The sequence below is a fragment of the Rhineura floridana genome, chromosome 14 (genome assembly GCF_030035675.1).
Source record: "Rhineura floridana isolate rRhiFlo1 chromosome 14, rRhiFlo1.hap2, whole genome shotgun sequence".
Lineage (NCBI taxonomy): Eukaryota > Metazoa > Chordata > Lepidosauria > Squamata > Rhineuridae > Rhineura > Rhineura floridana.
Genome location: NC_084493.1, coordinates 23,403,377 through 23,420,405, shown reverse-complemented (window position 1 = coordinate 23,420,405; position 17,029 = coordinate 23,403,377). Strand labels below are relative to the sequence as shown.

At 46.1% G+C, this 17,029-nt stretch overlaps 1 long non-coding RNA gene across 1 annotated transcript; it reads right to left on the bottom strand.

Annotated features, from left to right (window-relative positions):
• Positions 1-3,242: 3,242 nt before the first annotated feature.
• LOC133369728 (uncharacterized) lies at positions 3,243-8,294 on the bottom strand. Its single transcript, XR_009758966.1, has 3 exons — positions 8,220-8,294; positions 7,262-7,370; positions 3,243-3,616 (listed from the first exon to the last, which is right to left on the bottom strand). It is a non-coding gene; the product is annotated as an uncharacterized LOC133369728 (long non-coding RNA).
• Positions 8,295-17,029: the final 8,735 nt, after the last annotated feature.

The window sequence follows — 17,029 nt, the reverse complement described above, 5'->3', positions numbered from 1 at the left end:
CAGGCAGAAGAGGGGCAGGCCTGTCCACTTAAGGCCAAAACGCTGATGGCTCACACCTGCTGACAAACCTGCTCCTTAAAAGTCAAACCTTGGCTTCACCTTGTTGCTGACTACAACGTCAGGCATGACCACTGTGTGTCTTCCTATCCTCTGAACCTTGACTTGGACTGATATCTCGGCAAACTAGACCCGGACCTTCACTGACATCTCTTCTGGATTTCTGGCTTGGCACGTAAGCTTTGAACGGCCTCTGCCCTTATCTTGCTTCCTCCTTGCTAGCCTGGCAGATTTATAGCCAAGCTGCCGGCTGAGGACTTATGGCCTGGCAATTACCAAGGAATCTCCAGCCCTGCCTGCACCCCCACCGACACTGCTGTCTCAGTGAAGAGCTGACAGTAATGACAACAGAAGATTTATGTAAAAGTTGACAACAAGGATGTTGAACTTGTCAAGGATTATCAATACCTTGGCACAGTCATTAACCAAAATGGAGACAATAGTCAAGAAATTAGAAGACTAGGACTGGGGAGGGCAGCTATGAGAGAACTAGAAAAGGTCCTGAAATGCAAAGATGTATCACTGAACTCTAAAGTCAGGATCATTCAGGCAATGGTATTCCCGATCTCTACGTACGGATGTGAAAGTTGGACAGTGAAAAAAGTGGATAAGAGAAGAATCAACTCTCACCTTTATCCTTTCCCCACCAACAGACTTTTTTTTTTGAAGTGCCACTAATTTCTGGCTCTGTTTTTCAATTGCCCACTTTAATTATGCCTTATGTGAAAAAGTATTTTCTTGATTTGGTCCTGAATCCACTACCAATTAGTTGCAGGGGATGATCCCGAGTTCTAGTATTATGAGAGTGTCAGGAACTGGTGACTACTGCCCCATGTGGGTAACCATTTAACTGCAACCTTTGAAATCTGATTCACCCATGCTGACCATTGGCTGCTCCTGGGCAGCAAGAGGTATACAGGACTTCCTATTCCATCTTAACCTTGCTTAAGCAGCAAAGTCTACCTGAGCTCTACTGTGGCTTGTGTGCCTGGTTTGGCTCTTAAGTCCTGGTTTGCCCTCTGAATACTTTTTGTTACACTGGATCCCAGTTCTTGGCTCCTGACTCTTTTAAGAAACCTGGCCATGGTTGATTCTGATAGAAAGGAGGAGGGAGAGAAAATTACCTCTTTCCAGTTTCTCCAGACCTACATCATTTTATAAACTTCCACCATGTCAAGGTGGCAACTTTTGCATTGCTAAAAAAAGAAGAGGAATTGTACCACCAAAATAGAGGACAAAAGAGGACATATTTGCATAAAAATTGCATGTGCTAATTTATATGTATATATGCAAATTGAGAAATAATTTAATGAGAAATACAATACATCTCTCCATAGTGGGGATGATACTCACCAGGGGAGCGGTGTGCCTGATCAGTCACCAGATGGGCTTGTAGTTCAGTGGAAGAACATCTGCTTTTCATGCCAAAAGTCCCAGGTTCAATCCCTGGCATCTCCATGTAGGGATGGCAATCTCCCCTGCCTGAAACTCTGGAGAGCCACTGCCAGTCGGTGCAGATACCAAGCAAGATGGACCTCTGCTCTGCTTTGGTATATGGCAGCTTTCTATATTCCAATGTTGCTTGTGGGCAACTTCACAGCCCCTGCTTGCCCTTCGTATGGTTCTTTAATTCTAAACTGGATTTGGATTGGACAGCCCCTCCAACAGAAGACTCCTTCAAAATAGAGAACTGCCATCTGAGAGCCCTTCATATAGAGGTCTGTCTGCTGTAAAATAGGACACATGGCCACTCTAATCATATTTCCCCTTGGTCATCCCCCCCCCCAAAAAAAAACAAGTTCCAAATGTTTTAGCCTTTCCTCATATGGAAGGTACTCCAAACCCCCAACCATTTTTGTTGCTCATTCTATACTTTATCCAGGTCTACAATATCCTTTTTTTTGAAAAGTGTGGCAGTAGTGCATGCCATATTCCAAGTGTGGCTGCACCATAAATTTGTATAAGGGCATTACTGTACTGGCGGTTGAATTTTCACTTCTTCCTAATAATCCCTAGAATGGAGTTTGCCCCTTTTCATCACCTCTCCACACTGAGTCAGTATTTCCATTGAACTCTCCACAATGACCCCAAGATCTCTTTCCTTGTTCATCAGCCCCATCTCAGACCCCGTTGGTTTATAAGTGCCTAACAGCCTCATTCCCGCTGTTGTTCGAGAAGCCTGAGAAACCAACAACTCAATGCAGTTTTGAAATCAGTGGTTAAGATCAGAGCATTTTGAAAATGTTCAGTCCGCCATCTTGATTCAAAATGGCATCCAAACATAGAAGGAAACCTGCTCTTTGATTTCAGGAACCACCATGCAAAATTTGGTTACAATATCTAAAGAGGTACTCAAATACATCGCAAACAAGCTTTCCAAAATATAGGGTAGAAATGAGGACCTTTTCCTCCACAGTACAACTCCTTACACTTACTTACATTGAACCTCATTTGCCATTCTATGGTCGAGCCATCCAGTCTGTAGGTGCTGAGTACCCCTAAACCACCTGCACATCACAAATGCAATAATTATGCCCCCAGGCTAGGAGTGGGGAACATTTTTCAGACTGAGGATCACATTTCCTCGTGGGCAACCTTCAAGTGGCTTCATACCAGGGGTGGGCATGGCCAGAGGCAAAAAGTAGGAGGAGCAAGAGGTGACTCTTCCCTTTGTACAGTAGGTTATGTTCAAGCCATGCATGATTAACAGGTTTCTACACATACCTTTCCCTATTCAGGGAAGGAAGTGTCAGCTTTACACTGCATCAGCAGTGTCAGGGGGGGCTGGAAATTCCTGGGTCTTTGGCAGGGAAGGAAAGTCCTTAGCCAGCAGTCGGGTTGTAAATCTGCCAGGCCTATCCGAAGCGTACTTGCCGAGTCAGAAGTCCAGAAGCGAGGTCAGTGGAGGTCCGGGATCAATTGCCAAGGAGGTCAGTCAAAGAGATGCTGCAGGGAAACTAGGTCTACACAAAACCACGCCTGACGTTGCAGTCAGCAACAAGCTGCAGCCAAGGTGTGCCTTATAAAGAGCAGGATGGACAGCAGGTGTGAGCCCTCAGCGTTTGGGCCTTAAGGAGACAGGCCTGCCTCTCTTCTGCCTGACCTTCTGCTGTCTACGTTCTGCAGGTGAGGGGGGAGTATCCTGTTCACTGTCTGTGTCTGGCTGCAGGGCCTCTGCTGTCCCTGGGGTGCTCTGCAGCTGAGGGGCAGAAGGAGCTGGATTCTCAGGAGGCTCCTCCGTGTCTCCTGCTGCTCCTGGGTCTGCTGCTGTTACTCCCGAGTCGTCCTCATCTGAGGAGTCCTCTGACGGGGCCATGACAGGAAGAGGCATTATCACAGTTCAAAGAGACATTCCAGTCTGTCAAATGCACTTAAGGAGGGAGCAGAGCCAGTGAAAGGTGTGGCGTTGGAAGGTGCATGGCCTGGAGAGAGTCCCAAGGGCCATATAGAGAGGTCTAGGGGTCCGTATTGTCCACCTCTGCCCCAGGCCTTTGGTGGAATTTGATGGTCTGTTGTGAAGAGCTGCTGTGCATTCATAGGAGTAAGCTGAAATATAGATCTTTAAAAAAACTTTGGCTCTTAGTCTAGCACTTATAGTCCTTTTGATCAAATGGCCTTTCCCCCTCCCCCCTTTCCCCAGTTGACTGCAGCTCCTGATGCCCCCGAGCAATCCACCCTTGCCAGCCCATGCCCCTCCAGTCCCACCCTGCACCATGAAAGGGAGCCACAGCAAAAGTGGAAGAGCATTGCACACAGCCAATCCTTCATCTGCCTGGCCCATTCAGCAGAAAGTGTTATTGCTAATTCTCCTCTCTTTGTGCTCTAGGGGAAGAAGTTGCAGGGGAGAAAGAAGACAGAAAGAGAGAGAGAGAGAGAGATAATTGCGGGCTTGAAATAGTAGTCTTTGCTGCGCCAGCAAAGCAACCTAGCAAAGGCTTTTAACGGAGGGCTCTCTTCAACCATTTCTCAGCTACTACATGCTGCTTTACGAGAGCAGAGTCTCACTGAACTCAACTTCCGGTATCCGTGTGTGTGTGCCTACAAAGCTTCTTTTTTAACACGTGTGGCCTGCAACTAACCTGTTCATGGTTAGGAGCATAGGAAGCTTATACTGAGTCAAGCTCACCAGTCCATCCAGCTCAGTATTGTCCACACTGACTGGCAGGGGCTCTACAGGGCTTGGGGCAGGGAGTCTCTTCCAGCCCTACCTGGAGATGCCGGGGATTGAACCTGGGACCTTCTGGATGCAAGGCAGATGCTCTACTAGTTAGCTACGCCCTTTCCCCAAATCAATTAACATGGGAAACTGCCTAATACTGAGTCAGACCATTGTACTCAATACTGTCTACTCTGACTAGCAACAGGATTATCTTCCAGCCCTACCAGGAGATTGAACTTGGGACCTTCTACACTACCACTGAGCTGAGGCTCAGCCATACCCTCTTCCAGAATATCCCATTCCACTCCATTCCCCCAGTTTTACATTGGTTTCATTTCTTTCCCCAGACGGCCCTCAGCATGAAGTTACTGAGCATGTTTAGTCCTCACTGGATTGTTTTAGAGCTGGACATATGCATGTGTGTGTACGTACAAATCTTTATAGCTGTAAATTTACCAAGGGTGACCATGGGTTTCCCATCCCCCCTGCTTTTAAAACCTCACACGGCTTCAAATACCCCAAGGCTCTCTCAGCCACTGGCTGCCCTTCCCAGAATGCCTTGGGGGTGACAACACACCTTGTCACATTACATTGCTCCCAAAGAATTATGGGAAGCGTGGCCAATTGGAAATGCCATGAGGCTCTATCCGTAGCTTGCCATTGGCTACACTTCCTGGTGAAACCGAATAAGGTGAGCAGAAACCCCATTTCCCCCACAAAAAAAATCAGAGAAATCCCCCCCCATCTTGAATGCAGCATAGAATTGGCTGCCATTTTCACAGAGGGAGAATATTTTTGGGATACTGGAAGGAGGCAGAATTTTGACCCAGGCTTAATTTCCATTGGTTGAGCACAAGTTCCAGTATTTTTTTGATGGGGGGGGCCTCCGCAGATAGATTCAGAGTAGACAGGTTTGTTTTATTCTGCCATAAACACTTCAAACAATAAACAATGAATGATGGCATTCTCAGGATTCAGGGCAGTGTAACATTCTGAATAAAGGTTGTGCAAATCCACCATTTCCTGTTTAAATGAGTCCTCTGAGAAGCCTCGAACCCACTTATGGCACCACAAGCAGGGAGGGCAACACGTTTCATACAGCAGCTGATCCAAGTGCTTGATTGCTGCCTGGTGGTGGCTGCCGATCAGTGTGAAATTTAATTTGCATCAAATTGGCCTGAGATGGAGGGAGTGTGAAATTAACTTCAATTGATTTACAGTGCAGAGACAACACAGCATGTGGGCTCCCCCTGACACCTCCCTCATCAGCACAGAACGCACAGCATGGAAGGCTGGAAAAGGAGGAGGCCGCTCCCAGGAGCTGACATTTAATCGACAGGAACGGAATGGCTCCCTCAGTCCAAATAGACCATGCCAAATTTGAAAGAGAGAGAGAAATAATGGCAGCCTAAACCACAGGGCCCCACATGGCCCAGGTCGTGTAAGCCCAGCCTAGTGTAGGCCCACAGAGAGTGGTTCCATCTCCTGCAAGGGTAACGACAGAGTCAATGCTACCAAGTGACGGGCAACTGCAGCCCTCCAGGCTTCTTAATCTGGCCCTTGGATTCTCCCCAGGCAGTGCCTTCTCCCCAGGCTGCCCACCCCTTCTTTCCAGGCCACACCCCTCACTGGCCCTGCTCAGTGCCTGGCTGGAACATGTCCTCAAACTGGGATAATGCCTCTTGCTTGCCTAGATAGAGACATATGTTTTATGTTCACCGCCCAGAGAGCTATTGCTAGTCGGGCGGTATATAAATTTAATAAATAAATAAAAAAAAATAATATGCATGCACAAGCCTCTGCCTTTTGCACGGATGGGATGTAGCCTATTAGAATTAGTTGGCTCTAAATCCAACTGTCGTTAGGGCAGCCTCCATTTTGTGCCACCACTCTCAATAGGCACCAGACACCATTGGGGTCTCCTAGGCCGTCTCTAGCCCAACCTCTGCCCAGTGTAGAAAATCTAGATCTAGAGCATCTCCAGCAGACAGCTGCTCAGCCTCTACTTGAAGACCTCAGAAAAAGCCCATGCAATTGGTTCCGTTGGTGAACTGGCCTTACTCTTTAAAAAGTTCATCCTAATATTCAACCAAAATCTACCCTCTGTAGTTTAAGTCCATTAGATTTAGTCCTGCCCTCAGAGGCAGCAGAGGGCAATTATTTGCCCTCTTCCGTGTGACAGCCCTTCAGGCATTGGAAGACTTGCTGTCATATCCCCCACCTCAGCCCCAGCCTTCTCTTCTCTAAGGCTAAATATACCTTTCCTCATAGGATTTGTTTCCCATGCGAGTGATCATTTCCACAGCAGTTCTCTGAACTCATTCAGATTTGTTTACATCCTTCTTAAAGTGCAGCACCCAGAACTAGAGACAGCACTCCAGATGAGATCTCTGCATAAGGCAGGGAAGGTGAAAGTGAGAGATCTAAAATCTCGGGTGCAGAGGAAAATGGACAAAGATGTCATTCTGAACTTGTGAAGGCACTGTTATGAAACAGAGGACGGAAATCATCCCTGAGATCCTAGTACACTGTCACTAAGGCAAGTCTTAAAAATATAAGAAGAGCCCTGCTGGATCAGGCCAAAGATTCACTAAGACCAGCATCCACAGTGGTCAAGAAGATGCTTCTGGAAAGGCATGAAATCAACAGCCCATTGTTGCTCTGCAGCAATGATCTACTTAACATTTATATCCTGTCTGTCATGTCCCCTGTCTCTGGGGATTGTGTTCACCTAAATCCCCCTCAGAGTAGTCCCAATGAAATTAATGAACCTAAGTTAGTGATGTCTATTAACTTTAATGGGTCTACTCTGACTAGCAATGATTATCACCATATGTCCCAATGTCAACCTGTAAAAGGTAAAGGTGTCCCCGCACTTGTAGTGCGAGTAGTTTCCGACTCTTAGGGTGATGTCTTGCGACGTTTACTAGGCAGACCGTATATATGGGGTGGGATTGCCAGTTCCATCCCTGGCCTTTCTTTACCCTCCAGCATATGCCGGACCACGGATGGATGGAAGGCTGAGTGGACCTCGACCCCTTTTACCAGAGATTTGACTTCCTCCTTCCATTGGAATCGAACTCCGGCCGTGAGCAGAGCTTCGGCTGCATTACCACCGCTTACCACTCTGTGCCACGGAGGGTCTTGTGTCAACCTGAGGAGGATTCAAATTTAGACAAACAACATCACAGCCCCTTCTACACCCACCCAACCTCAGAATGTTGCACTTCTATAATTCTCTGACTCTGGAGATGAGTCCCCTGTAGCTTCTGCTGGTCGACAGCCGTGTAGGAGCATGTGACTACAGAATGGGGATGGGTGAATCTGTCAGTTTCAGTTTCTCTCACTTTCTCATTTTTTCAGTCTTAAGTTTAGTTCTCCACATTTCTGCATCAGTTTGCATTTTTTTAAAAAAAATGTCCTCACATGCACTTTAGAGCAAATTTCTTTTAATATATATACTTGCAAAGAAATTTTCCCTAATATAAAATGCATTTTTGTATGTTATTTTCACTAATAGCTGGATTTATATGCGCACTTTGCTCTACTCAGTGCACCTTGGTACATGACTTGGCTGGAGAATGGCATTGCCAAATTTGGAGAAATGCAAATTTTGACGGGTGACTGTGTTTCGGTTTGCATATTATTTCCAAATGTGCACATTAGGTAAGTTTGTCTTTAAATATGAACTGAATGTAATTTCTTCCCCATCTGTTCTATGGAATCAGGTGCAGGCTCCTGCCAGCCTTTTTAAAGCTTCCAAAAAGCTGCAGTGCTATGCGCACTTCCCTGGGAGCAAGTCCCTGTCAACTCAATGGGGCTTACTTTTGAGTAGACATGTATAGAACCCTCTTTTTGAGAGTAAGGCACACTGAACTGAATGGGGCTTACTTCTGAGAAGACATATAGAGGATCACACTGTTACACCCTGGGGATATCCAACTCTCTGTGGAAAAAACACATTTCCAGCTAGAAAAAACAACAACCTTTTGCTCTCACTCACCAGATCTTGACAATCAAGTTTGTACAGGTATTATTTTCTTCACAAAGCCCATTCTTTAACTGGGCTAGAATGCTGTGGAAAGCAATAATAATAATAATAATAATAATAATAATAATAATAATAATAATAAACTTTATTTCTACCCCGACCTTTTTCCAATAGGACTCAGAGCGGCTTACAACTAAAAACAACACCATTAAAACATACAGAGTATATTATTAAAAAAGAATTAAACTATGAGAAAAATTAAAACCATAAAATATAGGTTAAAAACAGCGGACAATTTAAAATAATAAAATCATATAATGTAATCACCAAACCTATGACACTAAACTGTGAACCTGAGACTTCAGGGGAAGTGCGACCCCATCCAGCACCGGTTGAATCCCTATTCCCTGATCTGCCCTCTGACTGACCAGGAGTACCTCTGTTTTGTCAGGATTTAATCTCAACTTGTTTGCCCTCATCCAGTCCATCACTGATGCCAGACACTGGTTTAGGGCCTGTACGGCTTCCTTGGCTTCAGGTGGAAAAGAGAAATAGAGTTGAGTGTCATCAGCATACTGATGGCACCAAACCCCAAAACCCCGGACAACCTCTCCCAGCGGTTTCATGTAGATGTTGAATAACATGGGGGACAAAACGGAACCCTGAGGGACCCCATAGGTCAATGGCCAAGGGGTCGAGCAGGAGTCGCCCAGTACCACCTTCTGGGTTCGGTCCTCCAGGAAGAATTGGAGCCACTGTAACACAGTGCCCCCAAGTCCCATCTCAGCAAGGCGGCCCAGAAGGATACCATGATCGATGGTATCGAAAGCTGCTGAGAGGTCCAGTAGAACCAGCAGAGACACACTCCCCCTATCCAGTTCTCTGCGTAGGTCATCCACCAAGGCGACCAAAGCCGTCTCTGTCCCATAGCCAGGCCTGAAACCAGATTGAACTGGATCCAGATAACCCGTATCATCCAGGAATCTCTGGAGTTGGGCGACCACCACACCCTCTATTATCTTGCTTAAAAATGGAATATTGGAGACTGGCTGGTAGTTACCTAGTAAAGAGGGATCCAGGGAGGGCTTTTTCAGCAGTGGTCTTATAACTGCCTCCTTTAAGCATGATGGAATTCTGCCTTGTTGTAGAGAGGTATTAACTACTCACCTGACCCAATCGACCAGTCCCCCTCTGGTACTTCTAATGAGCCAGGAAGGGCAAGGGTCCAGTACACACGTGGTGGCACATGCCGCTCCAAGGATCTTGTCCACATCCTCGGGTAGAACAAGTTGAAAAGAATCCATTTTAATTGGACAAACAGGCGCCGAAGTTACATCCTCAGAGACTGTATCAATTTTAGCGTCCAAGTCACAGCGAATCTGAGCGACTTTGTCCGCAAAGTGCTGTGCAAATTCTTGACAGCGGTCTGCTGAGTGGTCAGAATTACCCTCACGGGGGCTGGAACTTAAAAGCCCCCTAACCACTCGAAACAGTTCCGCTAGACAGCTCCCAGCAGACGCAATGGAGGCTGAGAAGAAAGATTTCTTCTTAGCCCGTACTGCCTCGGAGTAGGCCTTCAAATAGGCTCTAGCCCGAGATCGATCAGCTTTGCTCCGAGTCTTCCGCCAACGTCGCTCTAGTCCCCGTCTGACATGCTTCATCACCACCAGCTCCTTGGAAAACCATGGAGCCAGTTTGGCTCCACTCCGAAAGAGGGGACGCTCGGGAGCGATCGTGTCCACTGCCCTGGTCATTTCTCTATTCCAGAGATCAACCAGGGCTTCGACAGGCTTACACACATAGGCAATTCAGTTGTAAAACTAAGTTCATGTATGGGACGAGGATCCCTGTCCACCCGAAACTTAGGCTCTGGTACGTCCGTCGACAAAGTAGTGCAGAGAGGTTGAATTAAGGTGGCGTCCTTTGAACAAGGCGACATTGGGGCCGTTAATAATAACAACTGACCCATACATTCGGCAAGGAGGTTCTTAATCATTGACAGGTCTTCCATCCATTTTATAAATAAGCTTTTAATTAGGTCCAACTGGGAATTAAGTAGTTTGACTTATTAGTATTAGAATCCATTTCTTCATAATGAGGACCCTTATAAATCGGTGTCTGATGTGTAGCGGATAGGGAAGGCTGAGGTGAAGAAGATGAACAAGTGGCGCACAGGATCTCAGCAGGGCAAGGCGGAGTAACGCTCCCGGAGCCTCCACAGACTTGGGGCTGAGCAGGGCTGCCAGCCTGCTGAAAGTTTACAATTGAGGGATCAGCATGCTCTAGTTCCACAGCCAGAGAGCACTTGCCAGCCCTCATAGTGTCCCCAGGTGATAATTTCATTAGGCACTGTGGCCCCAAAGACCAGTCTAAGCATTCGGTGCCATCCGGTACCGTTAGGTCCAGAGGTCCCATAGCAGATGAGACATTTAAATTTGGGCCAAAGAAATCCGTGATTTTACATTGATTATGTTTTTTAATGACTTCTGCAATATCGTCCGTCATGGGGACCAGACCACGCTGTTTGTATCCTACTCTGGTGAGAACCATCGTGCCCGAACTTAGATTTCCTAAGGAACAGCTGCTTACTTTTCATCCACGGCTTGATTTATGTAAAACTCGATCATGCCCCTTTAAGGCTGTTGGACCTGGCCAGCAGATTCCTTCACCAGCCAGCATTCATTGGAAAAACAAACATTTGCCGAAAAGCAACCAGGGCAAATCTAAAAATAGTCTGCTGGTCCCCCACCACTGGCAAGTAAGCAAGTAAGCAGGAATTATATCCAAACACAACCTGGAACAGGAGAAGCAGACCTTGAAATAAGCAGCCGAGATAAGGTGAGTAGATTGTTCACTGCAGCTAACAAGGTCCGTCATGAGAAACGAGAAACCAAACAAATCTCTGGGGCTGAAACTTGGAGGACAACCAGCCCAAATAGCTAAGCAAATAATCTGTCAAGGACCAGATGGGAGACAGACAACTTAACAATTGTCATGGCCCCGTCAGAGGACTCATCAGACGAGGATGGCTCGGGAGTAACAGCAGCAGACCCAGAAGGAGCCATGGAGGAAACTCCTGAGAACCCAGATCCTTCTCCCTCTCAGCTGCAGAGCACCCCAGACACAGCTGTAGCCCTTCAGCCAGACGCAGCCAGTGAACAGGATACTCCCCCCTCACCTGCAGAACATAGACAACAGAAGGTCAGGCAGAAGAGGGGCAGGCCTGTCCACTTAAGGCCAAAACGCTGATGGCTCACACCTGCTGACAAACCTGCTCCTTAAAAGTCAAACCTTGGCTTCAGCTTGTTGCTGACTACAACGTCAGGCGTGACCACTGTGTGTCTTCCTATCCTCTGAACCTTGACTTGGATTGATCTCTCGGCAAACTAGACCCGGACCTTCACTGACATCTCTTCTGGATTTCTGGCTTGGCACGAAAGCTTTGAACGGCCTCTGCCCTTATCTTGCTTTCTCCTTGCTAGCCTGGCAGATTTATAGCCAAGCTGCCGGCTGAGGACTTACGGCCTGGCAATTACCAAGGAATCTCCAGCCCTGCCTGCACCCCCACCGACACTGCTGTCTCAGTGAAGAGCTGACAACAATAGAGGAAGAAGTTATTTCTTACAACATGCAGGAGCACTCGACTGGTAAGTCATATGAGGTGGCCATCTTAGCTTTGCCTAACAAACAACAGTTCTTTTTTGGGGGGAAATGGACAGGTGATGAGGAAAGGAATTGATGAGTCAGAACTATGTATGCTGTAGGGACAATGGGCTTTTGAAGTCCTCAATGCCTTTCTTCTAGCCAGTCCTGCTGGCAAGTGTCTTCTTGAATACTGGGCATTTTTAGTTTTAAACAATAAATTCAAGTTTCCATTTTTTTACAAAAAAAATTGACGAAGACTTTTCAAAGTACTTACTTACAGAAAAGGATCCATCACCAGAAGCCTCATGGCGGGGAGAGTTAATGGGAGAAAGGGGGAATAGCTCAGTGGTAGAGCAACTGTTTTGCACACAGAAGGTCCCGGATCCAATCCCCAGCGTTTCCAGGTAGGGCTTGGAAAGATGCCTAGAACAAGGATAGGGAACTGGATCTGCTCCAGTAGTGGCTGGTGACCGTTGGGATTGGTGGAGGGGAAAGCAGGGAGCCCAATGGTAGGTGGAGCCAGAGCCAATATAAGGCTGGCTGCTTTCACGCTGCACTTTATTCCGTTATTCTGACTATTTCTTACCTGGTTATTTGCACATTATATTTGACCTTTCACCCGACATACAAGCTACTGCTGGAATTCTAGTGGAATATAGTGCAAGTTTAGCGCTGATGTTCACAATAAATAATACTAGAAACAATCTGTTTGCAAGCCTGGGAACCTGGAAGATTGCAGGAGTTTTGCACCAGCTGCAGACAGGCATCCCAGCAAGCAGTGCATTCCCACCCTTTAGGTGTGCTGGGATTTTTTGCCTGATGAAAATTGTACCAGTATTCCAGCATAGGTGCTGGTAGCAGCAGCATTTCCTACACACTCCCTTGTGTCTATACAACTAAAAAAAAAAAAAGTCAGATGCTAAAGGGAGAGGAATTGCATGGTGACGGGTGGAGATATTAGACCTTCTAAACATATGGGGAGACAGCCAGTGTGGTGTAGTGGTTAAGGTGTTGGACTGCGACCTGGGAGACCAGGGTTCGAATCACCACCCAGCCATGAAGCTCACTGGGTAACCTTGGGCTAATCACTGCCTCTCAGCCTCAGAGGGAGGCAATGGTAAACCCCCTCTGAATACCGCTTACCATGAAAACACTGTTCATAGGGTCGCCATAAGTCGGGATCGACTTGAAGGCAGTCCATTTCCATTTTCAAACATATGGGGTAAAGAAAAAATCCATCTCCAGTTAAAGAGCAGTCACAGAAATATAGATATTTTTGATGACATTTCAAAAGAAATGAAGAAAAGGGGCCATACTAGATCTGCTGTTGACTACAGATCAAAATCCAAATGTATGAGGCTTGAATTTAAAAAGGTGGCTGAACAAGACGTTGTTCATTTCAGCCGTGTGAAAGACATTTGCGCGAAATGCCGGTGTATCGGCTGAAAAAGCTGCTGGTCTTTTATGCAACAGGTACTGCAGTGTGAAAGGAATTATAGTAATTGGGACAGAAGCGCTACCTTTTAAATCCGTTACACCAATGCAATCAGCCCCATGTGTGAAAGCAGCCGCAGAGTGGAACCAACAAATTCTTCCTCCTTGCTGAGTTCTACAAGGGAAAACTGAGGCTAAGGAGGATGAAACTGACAGCCAGGGCCACCCCAGACTGGTTTTAAGTAAGAAGGCAGTCAGAAGGGGGCTGGCTGAGGGTGGTAGGGTCATCCCCTAATAGACCTAATTTTCCCTAATAGACCAGCCTCCATTGATCTGTCTGGGGGGGGGGCAGATTCAAAACTCTCCCCTGCAGCCTATTAAAAAATGTAAACGTACTGCCTTCAAGTCGATTCCGACTTACGGTGACCCTATGAATAGGGTTTTCATGAGGCTGAGAGGCAGTGACTGGCCCAAGGTCACCCAGTGAGCTTCATGGCTATGTGGGGATTTGAACCCTGGTCTCCCAGGTTGTAGTCCAACACCTTAACCACTGCACCACACTGGCTCTATTATGTCATGTTATTTGCCTTGGTTCTTCAGACGCTTTACTTGAAAATGCCAGTTTAGGCACAGGAATCTGTCACTGAGTTAGGGCTAATTTCAATTAGCATTATTCCCAATCTCAGGTGTGGGAACTCTTTGGCACTCCAGATGTTGGTGAACTACAACTCCCATCATCCCTGGCCATTGGCCATGCTTGCTGATGCTGATGGGAGTTATAGTTTGGCAACATCTGGCAGGCCGAAGGGTCCCCACAACTGCTGTATAGGATGGGGTGAATGGAAAGAAGGAAGGCGAGGCAGTGATTTGGTATGGAAACAGTTAAGGATCATTCCACTTTAGAGTTTCTGTTTTCTCCCTAAACAGCCAATTCTGCTGTTCTGCTTTTTCCCCCTCCCCTTCTTTCTTTCTTTTTTTAAAAAAGGTATTTGCTGTTTTTATGATTTTCTCCTGAATCAACATATTAATTATTGATAACAGCAAGCAAAGGAAGAAAACAATGAACCCTCCAGTGCCTGGAAGTCTCAAAATGATGACCTGTTTTTTCCTTCAAGTTAACGGGGAAGGAGGGGGGGGGGAAACCCTCAACCATAACAGACCCAGAGCCAGAACTGGTAAAGGCTGAAAAAAGGATGGCCAAATGAGGGGAAGGAGGAAACCACAGGGGGCTGTTTAAACTTGTGCGGCCTCTAGGATGTAGCCTAATGTAGCAGTCTGACAGTAAAACCTATCATTATTCTTTAAACATTTATCCCACTTTTTGAACAAACTTCAGTTAAGGTTGGCTACATCTCTCTCTTGGCAGTAGAGTTGCCAGGTCCATGGCCTGAGACTGATCCTGTATCTTTAGGAGAAGAGAAAGTCAGCCAAGTGCAGGTGTTCTTGCAACACTGTAATGGGAAAACCACAAGGTGGAATTCTCCCTTCCCCCTGCACAACTTGTAAAGATACAGAAGACCTCTTGGTTGCCAGGCAAAGCCTCCGTCTTCTGTATCTTTAAAACTTGTGGAGGTGGGAGAATTCCACCATGTGGTTTTTCCCATTACAGAGTTGCAAGAACACCTGCACTTGGGGCTGACTTTCTCTTCTCCTAAAGATACAGGATCAGTCTCAGGCCAAGAACCTGGCAACCCTACTTGGCAGCTGCATACATTTAAAGCACACAGCCCTCCAAAGAATCCTGGGAACTAACTGTAACTTATCCCTCACAGAGCTATAATTACCAGAATCCTTAACAAACTACAGTTTCCAGGATTCTTTTCTTGGGGGGAGGGGGTGCTTCAAATGTACTTTAAATGCATGGCAGGTGTGGGGAACCTTTGACCTCTAGATGTTGCTGAACTACAACTCCCACCAGTCCTTCCTAGCATGGCCAATGGCCAGGGCTGAGGAGCATTATAGATCAGTAACATCTGGAGGGCCAAATGTTCCACACACCTGACATATAGTGTATACACAGCCTCCTTTCTCTTTCTATCTATGTATATTTCCGTACCAGCTTTCCCCAACTTTCCAGATGTTGCTGGACTCCAAATCCCATCAGCCCTAGATATCATGGCTGATGGTCAAGGATAATGGGAGCCATAGTCCAACATCTGGAGGGCACCAGACCAGGAAACGTTTCTCCATGCCACCTCAACTCATGTAACCAAAGCAGCACCAATTGCAGATTAGAGGAATTAAGGGAACCAGGGTTAAGGGAACCCTGAGGTTTGCAGAAGGACAAAAAAAATTACCTATTGAATTTGTCTAATCCTCTTTTAAAGCCCTCCAAGTTGGTGGCCATCACTGCCTCTTGTGGGAGCGAATTCCATAGTTTAACTATGTGCTGTGTGAAGTACTTCCTTTTGTCTGTCTTTAATCTTCCAACGTTCAGCTTTCTTGGATGTCCAAGTGTTATGATAGAGGGAGAAACACTTTTCTCTGCCCACTTTCTCCATGCTGTGCATAATTTTATACACTTCTATCATGTCACCTCTTACTAATGACGGGATGGGTAAGAATTTCGATTCAGTTCTCATTTCAAGCAGAATTTATCAAATTCACACTTTCCAAAACAACATGAGAACTGAAACACAGACATCCTTCGAAATTCACATTTATTAAAATTTTGGGACGCAGTTCTCCAATTAAACAACATTTGCAAAAATGCATATATTAGGGGGTGTGCATAAAAATGAATACATGAGTGAAAAAATGCAAAAAGGCATCAAATGATGAAGAATGGCTTGCAAAAATGTGTACCCTTGTCAAAACTGCCTACAAAAATGTGTTTATTTGGAGAAATTAGCACTAAAATGGTGTCATGAGGATTTTTTTAAAAAAAATTGCAGATTGCTATAGTAATGTAGAGAACTGAATTTAACATTGGAAAAATGAGAAACTGAGAGAACTGAAAGAGACAGATCTTTCCATCCTCACTAATGACAGACTGTTGGGGGAGGGAGAAAGAGGGGAGCACAGGAAGTGAGAAACAAATGGAATATCTGGAACAGGAGAATGCCACACTGCAACATTTTATTCTAGGTCCCCACATGTGTGTGTATGTTTATGTATCCAAATGCACACTATCTGCCTGTTGGGATTTGCCAGATCCCAGAAGTGGGAACAGATGCTAGTATTTGTATTGTTCTTCAGAATTCAGCTGCCTCTTCAGTTAAATCTGTGATAGGCTATAGAGCTCAGTGGTAGGGCATCTGCTTTGCATGCAGAAGGTTCCAGATTTAATCCCCCGGCATTTCCAGGTAGAACTATGTAGAACTTCAGGTAGACCCCTATCTGAAATCCTGTAGAGCCACTGCCAGTCAGTAGAGATTATTTTTTGCAAGCCTGGTGCCCTCCAGATGTTTTGTATTACAACCCCTCAATGCTATTTCTGGCATGTGCTGGCTGCAGCTGATGGGTGTTATAATTCCAAAAGATCTGGAGGACACCAGGTTGGCAAAGGCTGGTACAGACAATACTGAGCTAGATAGACCAATGGTCTGACTCGGTGCATGTGACTCCTATGTTCCTCTGAGTTGGGGGGGGACATTATTGTCTCCAGTGCACATTCCTATTAATGCAAGCCCAGAGTTGCCACAAGGCATCCAGCTTGTCATTTCATGTATTGTACTGCTGAGATCTATTTTGAATTGTTGATAAAGTATTTTAACATGACTCGGTGTGTGTTTCTTCTTGCA